Source organism: Camellia sinensis, chromosome 6 (genome assembly GCF_055761805.1).
Source record: "Camellia sinensis isolate YWXY chromosome 6, ASM5576180v1, whole genome shotgun sequence".
Lineage (NCBI taxonomy): Eukaryota > Viridiplantae > Streptophyta > Magnoliopsida > Ericales > Theaceae > Camellia > Camellia sinensis.
Window position 1 is genome coordinate 192147396 of NC_138966.1, and position 20459 is coordinate 192167854.

Genomic DNA, 20459 nt, shown 5'->3' on the forward strand with positions numbered 1-20459 from the left:
GAACCCCAGCGACGAAACTCCCGGAGGGACACAAGGGAGAGACGGGGCGCTAGCCCCCGTCGTTCTCAAAGTCCTGAAAGACAGAGAAGAAGGTTGGATCCTCAAGTTCTGGAGCATCGCGTGAGGGAGCAAGACGAATTAATAAGGAAGATGGCGACAGACATGGAGACAATAAAATTCCAAATAAAGGGGAAGGGGGTGGCGATTGGAGAGGGACGCAAAGGTAACACGCCCCTTAGCCACCCTGAGGATCGTGGCAGACCAATGTTTTGAAAACCGGACCGGTGAGCGAACCGGAAAAGAGACCGGGTGGACAGGTCACCGGTTCAACCGTCAGGTCAAACCGGTCGAACCATGACGTCATAATTAATATTATATAATTAAAAAATATAATTAAAAATTATAAATAAATAAAAATATATATAAATACTCAAATAAAAATAAAAATTGTTGTATAATATTTATTAATAATATTTAATAAAGACATAATTGATAAAAAGAAAGTCACTTGTTTTAAAGAAATTAAAATTTTTAAGCATTCCCTCCAAACAAATTGATTCAATGTTAGGTTTAATTTTGGAGGAAAATGAAATTTTCAACTCCCCCTCTCATCAATATGTTTCAAATAATTTGATTGAATCCCACATAGAATTTTGTAGGTTCTTTTTGAAAAAAATTTTCCTATAAATAGGAATAGACTTTCATAATCTTCTCCAACTTCCAATGAGACTCTTCCTTATGAGAGGAGACTCTTGAAGTAAGAATTTTTAGTCAAAATTTTAAAATATATTTATAATATATATATATATATATAAATATATAAGAAAGAAAGAAAAGAAAGAAAAAAAAAATCGCCGGTCTAACCTGCCAAAACCCGGTCCGGTTCACCGGTTATCCCGGTTCAACCGCCGGTTCTGGCGGTTTTCAATTTCCAGGCCGGTTTTGCTTATAGTCTGGTTCTGGAGGGTTGACCGGACCAGAGCCAAGCCCGGTTCTCGGTCCAACCAGTTCGACCGGCCGGTCTAGTCCGAGTTTCACAACATTGTGGCAGACATACCACGCCATCACAAGCTGAAAGTAAGAGTCTTAGAACAGACGACACTCAATCAATGACCTCCAGGACTCGTCGCTCCAGGTCTGAGAGAACGAGGACTAAAAGATCATATACGGAATAAAGCACCTATCGCCCCTCACACATGCACCAAACAACATCTAGGCACATGGAGTTGCCTAGGTCGACGAATTTACGAACAGTGCTTGAAGAGAGGGCCCGACAGAAGGAGGACACTAGGGCCCGCGACCCTCATAGAATTTCAACACTACAACAGTTGGCCCCTAGGACACATGGGAGTGTCGAGGTAGGGATGTCAATGCCTTGCCTTACTTACGAACCAGCGAATAAGGTATTAGCAAGGTTGCAGAGCTCATCGTTCGTTCTGACAATAGAAAATGCACCACTACCTCCTGGCTTCTACCAGCCCAAATTTACCACTTACGAAGGGAAGATGGACCCTTGCATACACTTGAGCCACTTTCGCCAGGTTATGGCAGTATACCGGCGGAATGAGGCCCTAATGTGTATCCTGTTCCCATCCAGCCTTGGTGACCTAGGTCTAACCTGGTTCGAAAGGCTACCGGAAGGCAGCATCGCCTCGTGGGCACAATTGGCATAAGCGTTCATGACTAGATTCAGAACGAACACCAAGACACCAATGGAGATCGATCAGCTACTCTCCATTGACATGGGCGATAAGAAGACGTTGAGGTCTTACAACAGTCGATATAAGGAGACCTTCAACTAGATTGGGGATTGTCCCACGAACCTCACCATCGCACAATACAAAAGAGGACTACCAGTCGGAAACAAATTGAGAGACTCAATTACTATGATGTCGCTCCTCACGATGGAGGCCCTAATGGAAAGGGTGCACCAACATATCTGCGTAGAGGAAGATAGCGCCCGTGCTAAAGCAAAATTTGGCTCAACAGTAATGCCGAACAAAAAGACTACAGCAAAAGTCAACACAGTGGAATAACCAAACAGGAATGGGCGAGGCAGGCGAGCCAACGGGAGGACCCAGAAAAAGGAAGTTAAGAGTCCACACTGCCATCACCACCGTGTTCAATAAACCCATCTACAGGATTCTTAGTGAAATAAAGAATAAACCCTTCGTTCGGCGGCCAGCCAAGTTGGGAGAAGCACAAAGGGGCTACGACGAGAGGTCCCGCTGCACCTTCCATGATGAGAAGGGGCACCTAACTGAAAACTGCACACCCCTGAGGCAACATCTGAAAGAATTGGTAGCCGCTGGTCACCTGGACCAGTACGTAGAAGGAGGAACATAGCCAGCCCCCCAAAACCTCAACAGACCGAACGGGATGCCAGTCGACGGTCCACCCAAGGCATAATCAACGTCATTCATGGGATCATCGAACCAGAGCAGGTATGTGAACTCAGGGGGATGATAAAAAAGGCAGAGCACTTGAAAGAGGTATTATCACAGTCTACCATCAAAAAGGGCAGAACAGAAGCCACAAATATCATATCCTTCTTCGACAAGGATCTAGCAAGGCTACTGTGATATCCCTGTTCCGCAATATGTTAATTGGTCCTTAATATGAGTATGGTTATGTATTTAACATGATTTTGTGTGCCATTATGTGAAAATATGTGATTTTGAATTTCTATCTGTTCACCGTAGGAATATTTGTTAATTATCTGCTTTGGGAACTAAATTGAAGGCCCTATCGGCCACCGAAGCCAAATTTGATTACGCCATTGTGATTAGCGTAATTTTTAGAGCCTACGGTGAAATTTATTTAGAAATTGATTTGGATCAGATTAAATTGATGAATTAGTGCCCAATTACTTTATTATTATTATATTGGAATTAGTGGAATTGGTTGTAATAAAGCACTACACCCTCAATTCTCTTTTTAGCTTCATTTGGCTGATTTTGAACTCAAAGAAGAGAGAGGGCCGGCTTTAGAGGGAGAGAATTGTGTAATCTTGGCTCAAGGTTTGGGAAATTTGAAGATGAAACTAAAGGATTTGCTATAGTTTGGAAGATTGAGCTCCTAGGTAAGGGAATTCATGAGTTTAATGTTGTAAATTATGGATTCAAGTTTGATTAATAGTCAAGAACATGAATTGGTTTGATTATAAGGAGATTGAGTCGTATTTGTTGAATTTAAAGTCAATAGATGCATGCATGTAGGAAATTACTATGAATTTCCATGTTTGAGCATAAAGTATGTAATCCATGTTGAATTTTGATTAATGACCATGTATTTGATCATCTCTTCACCAATTAAGTTGAGGATATTGTGTATATTTCACATGCAAGTGCAAATCATGGGAGTTTGAATCTTGCATGTTTGAATCTAGGGTGTTGGTGATGAGTTTGAGTTAATTTGAGACATGCATGTGATTAAATTGTGAAATTGAGCTTCATTGTGTTGTAATTTGGTATTTACACCATGTTAGAATATGTATATGTGAAGTTTGAGCCAAAATCGTGCATTTGGAACCTTTGAACACAAATTGAAGCTTAAGAACATGTTCTGGATTTTCTAGAATTTTGATGTCCGCTCGAACGGGAAAACCGCCGCTCGAGCGTGAAATTCGTGTTTCCAGTATTTTCTACAGACATGGTGTCCGCTCGAGCGGGGAAGTTCACGCTCAAGCGGGAAGCCATGTAGAGAGGCCTTTCGTTCGAGCGCCAGAATTCGCGATCGAGCGTAAATTTGACATATCCAGTACTTTTGCAGGCCTCGTGGGTCCGCTCGAGCGGGGAAGTCCACGCTCGAGCGGGGTCCCTGTTTTCTGAAATTTTGAAAAGACATTCTGTGTTTCATTTTCTGTTCTCTTTCACTTCCAAGTACTCTTAGGCATGCATTGAGCATTGTAATTGAGTTAAAGAGATAAGAATGAAGCCTAAAGAGAAAAATGTGAATTTAGAACGGATCGAATTGTTTGTGACCCTTTTGTGTTCATGGAATGTGTAGGGTTGAGCTCGGAGTTAACAGAGATATCTGAAATATGTTGTTGTCCAATTACTTACTTTTATGTAAGTTTTATAAGTTCATTGATTCGATTAGTGGACAATGTTTGCTATACCAAATGAGTGGACCGGAGGCCTGCCTGATCTGAATAATAGAATGAATGGGCCAGAGGCTGTTTTGGCATGAATGGATGGGCCAGAGGTCGTTTCGACATGAACGAATGAATGGGCCAAAGGCTATTTTGTCATCTGAATGGCCAAAGGCCGTTTTGACACAAATGAAAGTTTGAATGGGCCGAAGGCCAGTTTGTTTGGAACCGCAGTCACTTGACCTAAATTGTGTATATATGTTAAATAGAAGTATGAATTGGGCCTAAGGCTGTTTGAAGCATGTTGTTCTACATATCATTTGTATAACTTCTGTATTTGATATTATTCACTGGGCTATCGCTCACGCTCATTCATGTGTTTGTAGGTGAGCCTAGAGAAGTCCAAACCCAGCCCCAGTGAAGTCTATGTGGAACAACAAAGGTTTTGGGAGAGTCAACCCTCGTGTCTCACGCACGAGACTCGCCTTCGCCGTTTTGCCCTTTTGTTTTGTTTTGTCATATTGGCGAAGACCTTGTATCTATTGCACATAGTTTTGATGGGTTGACTTAGACTATTATGATCCTGTATGTACAGAACCTTGTGTGGTACATATTTTGTTGTGAGTTATTAATGTGCATATGTATGGTTGTTACGATGTGCCATGTAAGCACAGCTCTATGGACAAAGTTTTAAATTGCTTCCGTTTGGCCCCCATTAACTTTGTTAAAATACGTTTGGTTTGGTTTGAGGCCGTAGGTAATCTCATGATTACTGGTCGGTTATGTCCTTAACCCACGGGGCCGGGTTCGGGTCATGACAGCTACATTGCCCTCATAATGACGCGCTGGTAGTAACTTTGCGCGTCAAGAATTTTGACATCAAACGGATACTGATTGACCAAGGAAGCTCTTGTGAAATAATGTACTACGAAACCTTCAAACAACTGAAACTGGAAGACAAAGACTTGGCACCTGCAACATCTCCTCTAGTCGGCTTCAACTCAATGCCAAAGTGGTCAGTGGGTAAGATAATCCTCCTAGACAGAGTTGGAACCATGACAAAACAGGTGGAATTCTAGGTATTAAAGGTCCCTTCCACCTACAACATAATCCTTGGAAGAACATGGTTGCATGCCATGCGATCGGTAGCATCAACTTACCATCAAGCACTGCGGTTTCCTAATGAAGCCAGAATAATTGAAGAGGTCTTGGGAGACCAAATTATGTCCAAACAGTGCTTCGTCACAGTAAATGGCAGCCAGGCTACAAAAGGGTATTTCAGATGGTGGAAGAACCTGAGAGCAATGAACTGTTTGCAGATGTCGACAAAGCAGCTGAACAGAAGGCAGTGGAAGACTTGGTAGAGGTAAGAATAGATGAAAAGGACCCAGAAAAGTTCTTCTTGATCGGCTCGTCTTTGTCCAGCATTGAGAGAAAAGAGGTCATGGAATTCTTAACTTCTAACATTGAAGTGTTTACCTGGACACTATACGACATGCCTGGCATCGACCCAAACTTCATCTGTCACCAACTTAATGTTCACCCAACTATCAGACCAATTATACAGCGCACTCGCAGGTTAGCACTCCACCACGCGGAGATAGTGGCGGAGGAAGTGGGAAACTTGCTGGAGGCAGGAGCAATCAGAGAAGTGCACTATCCCAGGTGGATCTCCAATACTGTGGTAATACCAAAGAAGAACGGAAAATGGCGTGTCTGCGTGGATTACAAAACAATCAACAAGACATGCCCAAATGACAATTTTCCCCTACCACAGATAGACCAACTGGTAGACTTGACGGCAGGACACAAGCGACTTAGCTTTCTTGATGCATATAGAGGCTACCATTAGATCGCTATGTATGAGCCAGACCAGGAGGTCACATCATTCACAACGCCCAGAGGATTGTACTGCTACAAGGTCATGCCCTTTGGCCTAAAGAACGCAGGGGCAACGTTCTAACGGATGATCACCAAAATGTTTGAACCATTGTTAAGCAGAACAATGGAAGCTTACATCGATGATATGGTGGTCAAAACCAAGGATGAGAAGGACCATCTCAGGGACCTAGACGAAATGTTCCAAGTTTGAAGAAGAACAAGTTGCGCCTAAATGCATCTAAGTGTGCATTCGGCGTAGGATCAAGCAAATTCCTAGGCTTTCTGGTAACCAACCGAGGTATAGAAACAGACCCTTCTCAGATCAAAGCAATCCAGGATCTTGAGAGGCCCAACACAGTTAAAGAAGTACAACATCTCACTGGCCTAGCAGCCGCGCTCAACCAGTTCATAAGTCGGTCATCAGACAGATGTCGACCATTCTTCCAAGCGTTGAAGGCCAAATTTGAATGGGATGAAGAATGTGACCGCGCCCTAGAGAGCCTGAAAGACTACATGACCTCTCCTCCGTTGCTAGTAACCCCAGTACCTGGAGAAGAGCTCTTCTTGTACTTAGTAGTTCCACAGCATGCAGTCAGCACAGTGTTGGTCAGAGCGGAAGGAATCCAACACTTGCCTATCTTTTATGTTAGCAAAACCTTTGTTGGGCGCAGAAACCAGGTACCTACTATTAGAAAAGCTGGCCTTAGCTTTGACGATGGCCTCAAGGAAGTTATCGCATTACTTCCACGCCCACACCATAAACGCCCTAACAGCTTATCCCTTAAAAGCTTTGTTCGAGAGGGCAGACTTTTTTGGACGAATCTTAAAGTGGGCGGTGGAATTGGGACAGTTCGACGTCAAGTTTCAACCCAGAACCACAATAAAAGCCCAAGCTTTAGCAGACTTCGTGGCTGAGTTCACACCAGGAAGCCATCACATCTACCCAGTTGACTTGACCTATACGACCGAAATAGGGATGGAAAGTGCCGCAGGAATTGCGCAGCCCCCAAAACAAGATGCCCACCTATATTCCAAGCCACACATGATTGAGACAAGAAGGAAGGGGTAAACCATGCTATACCTAACAAAGGCTCATCAACAAGTAACAACTTGGAGCAGTCAGATAGTAAAGAGCAAACCCGAACAGCAGACATGGACTTGGAAGAGAACATCAATAGCACTCATGACCCCAAGACATCATCTGACTCCTCTACTTGCTGGAAACTATTTGTCAGAGAGATGTGGAAGCTCTTCGTGGACGAAGCATCCAATAGGCACGGTGTAGGACTTGGCATAGTCCTCATCTCACCAGATGGCCTAATAGTGAAGCAAGCAGTCAACCTTGGCTTCCCAACATCCAACAATGAGGCAGAGTATGAAGCACTTTTAGCAGGCCTAAAAGCAGTATTCTTCATGAAGGCCACCGAGCTAATGGTTTGCAGCGACTCCCAGCTAGTAGTAAACCAAATTTCAGGCGACTACGAGGCGAAAGATGAGAGGATGGCTAAATACCAAGAGTTAGTTAGAAAGGAAATCATGAAATTTGAAGTAGTGCAAATAGAACAGATCGGCCGAGAAGAAAACAGCAGAGCAGACAAACTGGCAGGTTTTGCCTACATGGCAGATATATCTATTCCTCATCAATTACTGATCGACTTCTTACCCAGACCAAGTATTGAAGAACCCGAAGTAACTGAGGTATGTTGTACGAACTAGGCCCTTCATGGATAGATCTCATTATTGTGTTCTTAAAAGACGGCATCCTACCTGAAGAGAAGAAAGAGGCCAACAAAATAAGAGCAAAGTCACAGCGATTTTGGCTCTCTCCATCATTGGCGTTATACAAAAAATCCTTCATTGGACCTTACTTGAAATGCGTCCATCCTAGCAAGATCGAGGCGTTTTTGTTCGAGATACATGAAAGTGTATGCGGAAGCCACCAAGGGGGAAGAACATTGGCTTATAGAGCAATCTCACAAGGATATTGGTGGCCATACATGCAAGCAGATTCTAAGAAGTACGTCAAGAAGTGCGAGAAATGTCAGAAGTTCGCACACCAGATACACCAATCAGCCAGAGAGTTTCTACCATTAACTAGCCCATGGCCCTTTGCAATGTGGGGCCTGGACATAGTAAGATCACTTCCAACAGCACCCGGCAATAAGAAGTTATTTCTCGCAGCAACAGACTACTTCACAAAGTAGGCGGAGGCCGAAGCACTCGCATCAACAAAAGAGAAAGATGTAAAGAAGTTTATTTGGCAGAATATCATAACCTGATTCGGCATACCTAAAGCACTGATAGCTAACAATGGCACCCAGTTCAATGGCAAAGTCTTCAGAGGCTTTTGCCAGGAATCCAAGATAGAATTCTACAACTCTACACCAGCATACCCTCAAGCAAATAGCCAGGCAGAAGCATCAAACAAAGTGGTCTTGGATGGATTAAAGAAGAGGCTAGAAAAAGCAAAAGGCAAGTGGGCTAAGGAGCTTCCTCATGTTTTATGGGCCTACCGCACCACACATCGGCGGTCAACTGGTGAAACGCCTTTTTCTTTAGCCTATGGCATGGAGGCAGTAATCCTACTGAAGTAGGCCTCCCCACCATTAGAAGTGAAAATTTTGACCCAAACTTAAATGGAGAAGCCATAACCTTGGAACTTGACCTAACAGAAGAGAGAAGAGAAAGAGCCCTAGTTCACATCACCTCATACCAGCAAGAGCTATCTAGAAAATGTAACAAAACGGTTCATCCAAGGCAATTCAAGGTTGGGGATTAGGTATTTACGCAAAGTAATGGGCAACACTTTGGTACCCGGAGATGGCAAGCTAAGACTTAACTGGGAAGGACCATACAAAGTGGTTGGTTTAGCAGGAAAATGGGCATATCACTTGGAAGATGGAGACAACAAGGCTATTCCCAGGCCATGGAACACTGCCAATCTCAAGTTATTTTATTTTTAGTTTTTTTAAAATACTTGTAATTTTTCCCATTCTTTAAATAAAACAAGTAGTTTTTTAGCATAATTCTTTTTCACTGTAAAAGCTAGTCTCAGTCGTTTCCAGCAGGGGGCAACAATTGAAGTTGGCAAGAACAACCAATATTTAGCTCTCTTCAGCCGAGATAAGGATCTAGGCTGAAGAAGTTGGCAGGAATAACCAACTTTGAGCTCTCTTCAGCTGAGATCAGGATCTAAGCTAAAGAAAGTTTGGCAGGAATAACCAAACATTGAAGTTGGTAGGAATAACCAACATTTAGCTCTCTTCAGCCGAGATAAGGACCTAGGCTGAAGAAGTTGGCAGGAATAACCAACTTTGAGCCCTCTTCAGCTGAGATCAAGATCTAAGCTGAAGAAAGTTTAGCAGGAATAACCAACTTTGAGCTTTCGTCAGCTGAGATCAGGATCTAAGCTGAAGAAAGTTTGGTAGGAATAACCAAACATTGAAGTTGGTAGGAATAACCAACATTTAGCTCTCTTCAGTCGAGATAAGGATCTAGGCTGAAGAAGTTGGCAGGAATAACCAACTTTGAGCTCTCTTCAGCTGAGATCAGGATCTAAGCTGAAGAAAGTTTGTCAGGAATAACCAAACACTGAAGTTGGCAGGGATAACCAACATTTAGCTCTCTTCAGCCGAGATAAGGATCTAGGCTAAAGACGTTGGCAAGAATAACTAACTTTGAGCTCTCTTTTGCCGAGATAAGGATCTAGGTTGAAGAAGTTGGCAGGAATAACCAACATTTAGTTCTCTTCAGCCGTGATAAGGATCAAGGCTGAAGAAGGATGGCAGGAGTAGCCGACGTTTAGCTCTTTTCAACTGAGATAAGGAAATTGGCTAAAAAAAGATAAAATGGCAGGAATAATAAAACACAGCAAACAGATGATAAAGCAGTTGAACTGAGATAGTTATCTCGGCTGTAACAATAAAAAAGTAGGCCGAGCAAAAAGACGTAGAAAAATTAAAGATTTCATTTCAGTTCAAAATGATCAAATACAAACGGAGGGGCTTCAGCCCGGTTACAAGTACTATCAAAAGAAGAAAATACAAAATCAGGCAAAAAGATCATCCAGATCTGTATCCAGGTCAACTCGAGTTTTATCACGCCGTAGCCCGGTTCCAGCAGGAAGGTCGGTCACATCTTCAATCATATTGGGCACCGGGGGCTCCACCCGAGCTGACTGAGCGGTGGAGACCAGGTGTCACGACCCAAACCCACCCCTATGGGTTTAGCACCGTAACCGGCCAGTAATCTGTGATTACCAAAGGCCTGCTTAACAGTAAAGACAGTAATACAGAGTAAGGGGCTGGCGGAAGCCAAAACAGTAAATAAAATGTATCCAATGAGCTGTGACATTCTGAATGCAAAAAGACTTTCCTGAACATATTCACATTCAAACCAAAATAGTATATACATACATCCTATACAAACGTTCAAGTTAGGGACCAAGTCCCTATCATAACAGTACAATGCAAGTGTCAACATTTGTTACAGAACAGAGGCAAAAGGGGAAATCTAAAACACCCCAAACCAGCCTTGGCTTTGACGCACTCGGAACCTCGAAGTGAGGCACAATGGTTGGCTTTGACAAAATGGGAGCTTAGCCTGACGCTCCTAGCATCGGTCCGGTGTCTGGACACCTACATATATATATAAACAGTGAGCTAAAGCCCAGTGAATAATAGTTATGTAAAGAGGTTAAGAATGAATGTCCTTTCAGTAATTAAACAGTCATATCAGTCGTTTAGAAACCATAGCGGTCATATGTGGTACATCCCATAGCAAAATAGTATAGTAGGTCTTAACAGACCGAACAGCCAGTTGATGGCCATCATAACAGTAACAGTGGTGGTTCCAAACTTGGGAACCGACAGAGATCTCTGTGATAGTAGCAGTAACAGTACAGTAACAGTAAGTTGCTAAGGATGCCACGAATACAGTTTACAAATAGGACAAACATTCGTTCATTAAACAATAACGTTTCAGTAAACAGAACAATTGATCATTTAGAAAATATTCATAATTGAACATATCTTTACAACATTGTTACTCACAGAGCACTGGGCTATAAGCAGCTAATGAGCGTCATCGGATGCCAACCCTACACAGTTACAGAACGAACACACACTAAGTTACACACTTGGGAATCAACAACTTAGTCCCTAACTCGACTCGATGTGGTTCTACATCAATATCCTCATTAAGATGCCTTAAACATGGCCTAGGAATGCCTAGGATGGAAAGAGGATGCAAAGATGTACTTTAAAATACTTTTCAAAATTTTCAGAAAACAGGGGTCCCGCTCGAACGTGGCTTTCTACGCTCGAGCGGACATGTAGACAAAGGAGCTCCGCTCGAGCGTGACATCCTTCGCTCGAGCAGACTGTAAACTCCATGAAAAGTATTGGATGCATGCAATTCACGCTCGACGAACGCTCGACCTCCGCTCGAGCGTGAGACTCAGGTCTTCACTCAAGCGTGAACTCTCTCGCTCGAGTGTACTGCAAAACATACAAACTTCTGGATATACGCATTTTACGCTCGAGCGTAACTCTCGCCGCTCGAGCGGAATGCATGTATTCAGGGTTCGCTCGAGCGTGGAAGTCCCCGCTCGAGCGTGGGTTAAATTTCTGGAAAATCCAAATTGACCTCCAAACATGAAATTCAACATTCAACCATCCAAAACTCATTTTTCTGGGCCAAAACTTTGGAAAACACTTGATAACCCATAAAACAACATGTTTCAAAGATCAATTTTGTAAAATCAAGCCCAAAGGTAAGTCAATTGAACACAATTTCAAATAAACTTTAAGAACAAGATGTACATTTAACATGCATGTGTTCAATTGAATTCAAAGCTACTAACACATGACCAAATGCAAGTTTTAGCTCAAGAACATGATGAATTCATGGACTACAACTAGAAAATGGACATGCATGTGGAAATTCATGAAGAACAACCTCAAAATTCAAGAATATGTACATGCATGCATGGATTAAGCCTCAATTCAACACTTTAAACCATAATTTGACTCTAACCTCTAATAATCCCATGAACCATGCAAGAACAACTCAAATGTACAAATGAGAGGATGTAATCTCTACCTTAGGTCTTGAATTCAAGGTAAAGAAACTCAATTATGCAATTCTCTTCAAATCTTCTAAGTTCCAAGCCAATTTTGATGGACTCAAGTTTTCTCCTATCTCTCTCTTTCTTGTTCACGGTTTTGGTCTCAAATGAGATGAGGAAATGATATAAACTACAACCATTAAGTCCAAACAAAATGTGTAGGAAATGGCCACTCAATGGCAATTTGGTAATAAAACCAAACTAATGTAATTTAACATTATTTAATCTAATTTAATCATTCCAAATCAAATGTTAATTAAAGCTACCATAAAATCACATAGATTCTAATTATCACAAAATACCAGTCAATTTCAGATTTAACCGTCGATAAGGCCTTCAATTTACAGTTCGAACTTAAAACATGAACAGATCAATCAATTGATAAATAGATAGAAATGCAGCCAAACAACATACTCATGCAATCAGTTTAGGATTTTCTCCTAATCAGTTACTTATCATATTCAGTCACAGTCTAGCAGTATTCAGAGATGAGGGTTGTCACACCAAGATCATTGGTAGCAGTCAGGCGTTGTTGGGCTCTAGGGATGCTTCCTATTCCTCCCCTACTTGAAGAAATTTTTGCTGGATAGCATTAGCATAGTCCGCCATGAAGCTCGGAATGAAGTGGGGAGGAGGGTTCAGAAAGACCTTGGTCTCTTGGTCGTAACCGAGCTTTGACACGGCTGCCTTTCATCGGCATTTAAAAAATATGTCCTTGGTAGCTTCGCATTGCAGGATGTAGGTGGCCTCCCCTTCCTTGTAGCCATGGTCTTCAACATCATCCACTCTCTTCTTCAGCTCGGCGATCTCTACATCATTCTTTTTCTCAAGCTTGGCCAGCTCGCGCAGATATTTGTCTTTTCGCTCGGCCAAAGCCTTCTGCTTATCTGCTTCAGCCGAGTTGACCAGCCTGGTGAGTCGGGCTATTTCGGTCTGTAGCTCGGTCATTTTTTGTTTGGATTCCTCTAGTTCGGCCACCTTAGCGTTGGCCTCTGCCACGGCCAGCTGTGTGGTCTTACACAGCTCCAACACGCGCTTGTGAGCAACGTGATTTTTCTGCATGGCCTGCAAAAGGAGAGATAACAATTATGGTTAAAACCGTGCAAACAGATGTAATAACTGGAAAGACAAGCAGAGGAACTTACCAGCACCATCGACTTCGTTGCTGAGTGGATGGCCTTCAGCTCGGTCAAATAATCATGATGCTCCATGTCGGCTGGCAAGCACACGCTCTTGGCGAGGTTGAAGGCGAGCGAGTGGTCTTTTTCAGCGACCACTGAATCTGTGTTTGTTACGGCTCGGTTCTTGTAGGTCACTCTTGGTGCCCACTCTGAATGGCTAGCCCGGTCAAAACGCACGGGTTCTGGGTTTGGTTATATGGACTGAGGGAGCACGGTGTCATCTTCATCGACGAGACGTGGCCCAGTCGATGAGGTGCGAGCACGCTTGCTGGGCCGAGATGATGAGGCCTGGGCTGTTGGAAGGGCTACCACGGCCTCATGTGTTTGTCCGGCCTGTGGTATCTTGGTTTGGTCCCCGAAAGCTGGAGCTGTTGTTTCGATGATGAGTGCTATAACGGCTCTTTTCTTTGCCATTTCTTGTTCCTCTGTTAGCGGGATAGCCTAATTTGAGGAAGTGCGAGATCTGGTTCAGGGGATGGCTCGAGGAGAAAGTCGGTTACCCTGGTTTTCCTCCTTCCGCTGTATCTGTAGGTTGGCTCGAAGTTGAGTTGCTAGATCGCGGTATCGAAGCGCGGTGCGGAAAGCGTCCAAGTTGGGGTACTGATATTGTGACTTAAGCTGGTTCAAGTCTGCATAAGAAAAAAGACAACGGCTAGCGTGATGAGAAACCTATAAGCAGCCAAGGCGAAAAAACAGACAAATTAAGCCGAGGTATTCATACCGGCTGACCCTTTATTCTAGTTAATATCGTAGCCCGGTATCTGGGCTTCATGGTCTTCAAAATTGCCAGAAATCCAAAAGAAGTCATCATCATTCATGTCTTTATCCGGTGTGTTTTTAATTATTTTCTCTCGGCATCTTCTTATTCTTAAATAGTATACCCAGCCGTCTTCATTCTGGCCAAGTGAGTATTGGTGAAATAGTTCGGCTAAACTGAGGTTGAGGCCAAGCCGGCGATTTAGCTCGGCGATGCCATTTATTATTCTATATGAATTAGTAGAAAGTTGTGTGGGGTAGAGTCTCGTCTGCCTAAGGAATTCACAAAGGAGAGGCTGGACTGGGAAACGGAGGCCGGCCTCAACAATGGATATTACGATGAATGGGACGAAACCAGGTTTTCCCCAGGGAGTGGTATCTGGTTCGGCTAAAGAAGGTGAACATCATTAGGGATATAGTAGTCCTTGCAGAACTCGGTAATGGCCCCAGGTGAGTTTCCTAGGAACCGATATTTTCTCATTTATAAATTATATATAATTTAGCCCGGATTCCTAGCTCGATGTTAAGATGACGTTGAGTATCTCGGTTGAACGTGCAAAGGTGTGCCTGGCCAACCTAGTCAGAGTCTGCAAGGTGAAGATAACAAGTGTTATGCTCAGACAACTGGACCGGACTAAGTGAAAAGTCAATTCGTAAACAAAAGATAATGGAAAAAAACCTAGCTCGGTCACATTCGGGAAACGTGGTATTTTTAGTTCGATCGAACAAAAGGGCTCACTCAGGACCTCTAGCTCGGTTAAAGGTCTAGCTCCAGTTCTATTTCGGACATTGGGTATGGTTTCCAGTTCGGTCTAATACACACCTATGGCAAACAAGTTCCTATCTCGGTTGTGGTGTGATTTTGGATCGAAAGCGTCCCATTACAAATTGTTTGTGAATCCAGTGAGTGTAATTATGTCTGAAAGGGTCTTACCCATTTGAGTGAAAACCATATGAGTGTGCTGTGAAAAAACATGTGTATGCTATGTTACATGTTGCTAGACTATACAAATGGAAAGAAAAAGGGATTGAGCTACTTATAGTTTGAAGACAGGAGGACGCAGATCAAAACCGCGAAGATGGTGATGAGAACGCAAGCTCTGCAAGTGCTATGGTTGCAAAAATGGAGGCTCAAAGGGCAACAGAAAGAAGATGAATAGCAGAGAGATTAATTCAAAAACTATAGTTTTCGTATAAAGCATAGAATGGGCGGGGACTGTTCAAAAATCGCAGAGTACGAAAACGGCTATGACAGCTGTATTCAACCAATAGGGGCCAGCCACGTGTCCATGGGAATAAAAAGGGATTCAAATGTACAACAGGACTGAAACGACGTTTTCTTTGACTGGACAAATCGAAAACCGGTAACAATTTAGCTCGACTGAAGGTTTAAACTTTTAGCCCGGCTGGTAACAAGTAATCCCAAATCATGTGTTGCAGATGGCATTAAGGGGCAATTGAAAGGGTAAAATGTGTAAATTTGGGCCGAGCTAGGACCCGGTAGAAGTGAACCAATTTGTGGGCTGAACAAAATGGGCTTCGCCATTAGGCCTTGTTACCACGGTCATGGAAGACTAAGGTTAGCGCGGTTTGAATATTCTGAACCAAGGTATAGGAGAGCCCGTGTTGTAAAAGCAAGGCGGAACCGAGCTAAATTGGAGTAAAGTAGAAACCAAGCTAAGTGCATCAAAAGTTAAACCAAGCTAAGGAAAGCTTGGTGAAATCTGCCGCTTCAGCAGGTGTTAGCTCAATTGCTTTATCATATTACCTAGGTAAAACCATTTCACTTGGTTACAGCAGTGAGGAGGATGTTGAAAGATAAGCATTATCTTTTAGAAGTGTGTTTCCTAGGAGGACTCTGCATTGTAGAATAAGAGTCCTACTAGGATTGTGCCAGCAAAATGTATAAAAGCTCATGACAGGACCTATGTACAGGTATCACAATTTTAACTCTCAAATACACAGAGCTATTTGTCCATTGTCTATTTGGCTGACTTAGGCATCGGAGGGGTATCCGGCACACACCCGCCAGCTAGCTCACGTTTGTGTTTTCAGGGAGTAAAGTGACAACGTTTTGAGGAGCTCAAACTAGATCAACAGGATTATACGAGAAAATTATTCTGCGCTCGTACAGTGATAATGGTGGTGGCGGTTGTGGAGGTGATAGTCGTGGTGGTAGTGGTTGTGGTGGTGGTAGTGAATTTTATAATAGTGTATATTGGCGCTTATATTTAGTGTTTTTAAATTTAGTTAAAATTAAGTAAATTTAATATAATTTATTTATTTATTCTAACTTTTAACCTTTATTTTAAGAGATACTTAAATTTTTAAATGATAACATCAAACGGATTAGCTAAATATATTTAATTTTAAGTGTTAAATCAAATTATCAAATACCCCATAATCAAAATAAATTACACATATAATTAAGAAATTAAAAATACCGGAACATGCCTTGTAAGCTTAATATAATTATACTGTATTTTATTAAAATTTATGACTGGTTTGGCATACCCCAAATAATCTAAAAAGTTAAAAAATTACTAAAAAGGTTAAAAAGGTATCACTATTCACACAAAAAAATAATAATTTTACGCACAAATTATTACAACTCAGTCTGACGTCCCACAGATGGTTGCTGAGTTTTTTGGAAAAATTGCACAGGCGGGGTGCACAAACAACACTGTGCTGTTCGGCCTGTGGGGGCCTATCACAGATCCCGTTTTGATAATTTGAACCGTTCAATGTGCAGAAATGGTCAAGTACTATATGCTTATAAAGATTCAAATTGATCGGATATCGCTACCTACATGATCAAATCAGTTTTGTAATAAAAAATGAATGGTGTTATAGTTAACGGTTGGGGGAAAAAAACTAAGCCGATCAGATAGCTATCGATATTCAATCAACGTGATTTTTTACAAGCATATAGTACTCGACGAGTTCTACATATTGAACGGTTCCGATTAGCAAAACGGAACCTGTGGTAGGCACCCATGGGCAGAACAACACTGTCCAATGCAATGTCCGAAAAGTAGACAACCATTTCTTATATCAAATCCCCCTGCCCATACAGTACGGCCATACTGCCTACTTTCCCTACCTTTTTCTACACACTAATTTGTACAATTTTTTAATACACATTTTTTCGTAAAAAATTAAAAAGTTAACCCAAACAACCATTTTTTTCCTCAACTTTTTAGTCCAAAAAGTCAAGAAGTACACTTATTTAGGACAACCCCTTAAATTCATATAATATTAATATTATTTCATTAAATTTGTTATTTTCATTAGGAAATCAAAAATATTTTTCAATATTTCAAAATATCAAATAGTTTTCAAAACAATATTTTAAAAAACGAACCAGCGAGTGAACTGAAAAATGGATTGGGCGGATTGGTTATCGGTTCAACTGAAATCAAACCGCAATGTCATAATTATTTTATAAATATTTTTATAATTTTAAAGTAAATAAAATACATTCATTTAAAATATTTTTTATAAATTAAGATGAATATTTGTCAAATTTATATGTTTATATGTATTTATATTAGTATTGTTTGTAAAAATATTAATTATCCATATATTTGAAATACAATAAATATTATATATCTTGTACATACTAACACCGAGCCATGGTGGCATAGTGAAAATTCATACTCTTTAAAGCTTAAGGTGCAAATGAGTTGAACTCCCTGTAGCATCAATTTTTTAATTATTGGACCATATACTTCAACCAACTCCGATTCAATCGGGTTACTGATTTAGCGGCGGATTTAACTGGGTTAGTTTAAAAGGTAATTTTTTAAGCTAATTAAGATTTGAGGGTTGATACAGACAGGAACTTGAACAAATTAACGGATCAACCGGTCGAATCAATTGGCCTAATCTGATTTTCAAAACACTTTTTAAAGTATCGAAATATTGATTTTCACTTTTCATAATATAAAATGATAAAAAATATTTTAAAAATAATAATAATTTTCACATAACAAACAAAGTCTTAGATCTTATTTGTTTTTTAAATATTTGTATGAGGTGAAAAAAAAAGTAATATATTTAAAATAATTTTTTGTACTTATATAAAAACTAAATAATTTTTGTATTGTATTTTTTTTTTGGGATTATTTTAGCAAAAAATAAAAATTTCCAAAGGGGCCTTGGATAAGCCACTAATTTTGGGTCCATGTAACGCCATCAAGGCAGTGCACCGCCACTTACGCTTCATTTGGGAAGTCAAGTTTGGAGTTTTTTTCGTTATTTTAGCCAAAAAATTAAAATAAGTTTTTTAATTCAAAAAGATAAAATATTACTGTTACCTAAAAGACAACCTAAGAGGGAAGGTGAATTAAGTTTTTACAATTATAAATAATAATATCCTAACAAAAATTATGACTAGCACAATAGATAAATAAAGTTGATGAAATAAAAATAATTAAAACAAGTGTTCTAACAACTATGTCAATTAATGATTTTAGCACAATAAAAATATGAAATATAGTTATGACAATTTAAATAAAATAAAGAGAGAAGGGAGAGAGAGACAAACAAATTTATAGTGGTTCGGTTTCAACTCGGCCTACGTCCACTCCTCAAGCTTCACTTGAGATTTTTCACTATTCTGTAGCTTCACGTGTTAGCAACCTTTTCACAGATGGAGCAATCTTCCACAAATTTTACACAGACTTTCTAAGTCAAGAACACTGAGTGTACTACACTCTTACAAGGTTGAAAAGAATGTATTTTTGCTTTCATAGAAAGCTATAAGAATTATCTCTCAAAGATAGATATAAAAATGAAACTCTGATTTTTCTGTAGACCTCACACAAAAAAGGTGAGCTTAAAGCTATACGTCTCAGTGTATAATTTCTGAAAGGGGATGTAAATAAAAATTGAAGAACACTTCTCAGAGAATTTTTCAGAGAATAGATGTGAGTGATTATCGATCAACGAATATTTTCTAATTTTTTGTAAATTGTTTACATTAGAGGTTTTGGTATATATAATAAAACTTATAACCGTTTATAGCCATTGTATTCATTTAAATTTATAACTGTTTATAGTCGTTGTATTCATTTAAATTTATAACCGTTTATAACCGTTGTATTCATTTGAATTTATAGCCGTTTATAGACATTGTACTCCATCATTACTAATTTGAATATCTTCCACTCCATCATTACTAATTTAAATATCTTCCACTTGAACCTTTTAAACTTTTTGAACTGCTGTTGTGCTGAGCTGTTTAAACCTCTGTTTTTGGGCTGTTTGAACTCCTGAATTAATCAAATATTAAATATATCCTAACAACATTTAGGATAAAGGTTTAGGTGAAAAATAATGTGGCAAAATAAATTTTGATTATATTTTTTTCTTTCAAATAAATTAAAACATAATTAAATAAATTATCAAAATAAATGTTGATTCTATTTTTGTCTTTCAAATAAATTAAAACATAATTAAATAAATCATCAAAATAAATGTTGATTCTATTTTTCTCTTTCAAATAAATTAAAACATAATTAAATAAATCATCAAAATAAATAAGTCTAACAATCTCCATTTTTTTATGATGGTACACAAAGATGTTTTGATTTGATTTTGGAATAAAAAAAGCTCCCCCTCAAGTCATGCTCCCTGAATTCATTTCTAAAAATATAGGTTAACACATGTGTAATAAATAAGCTTTAATTAGAAACATGATATGAGACTAAGATATCAAATTATAAATATATAACATCAGATTAGCTTGAAAATAATACCATAATTTGAAAATAATACCATAATACATGACATCATAGTTTTCTCACCCTATGACATTATCAAAAGGAAATCATGGGTCAGAATCTAGAGGAGGAGGAGGAGGATGATAGTGATAAATGGCATCTGTACAATTCAAAAAATATATGTACATATATGCGTACACATACAACTCTCCCGCGTCGCATTTTTTTCTTTGATAAACACGTTTGACACGCAGCCTCACTTTTGCGTCATTGGCTGACAAAAGCAAGCCTCGATTTGTACTCTCATCGGCTCCCTCTCCCTCCTTGTCTTTTTCTCTTTTACCTTCTTCTTAATCACACACTCTTCAATTTTCTTCTTCACCATTCTCTTTTATCTCTTCTTCACCACTCTCTTCTGTTTTTTCACAACTCATTTCTTGTACACCTCTCACCTCGAAACCATAGCTTCCTCATCCCGTCCCCTCACTCTATTTCCGGACCTAAACGATCCCATAAGCTCTGCTGGGCCAAGTGGCCCGGCTTCTATGACACCCAAATTTTCTTTTTAAATTTAAAATTGTAATAAATAGAAACTCAAAAAAATAAATAAATAAACAATAATAATAATAGTAATAATAATAATGATAAATAAATAATAGTAATAAACAAATAAAGGCATAGTTTAGGAAAATAGA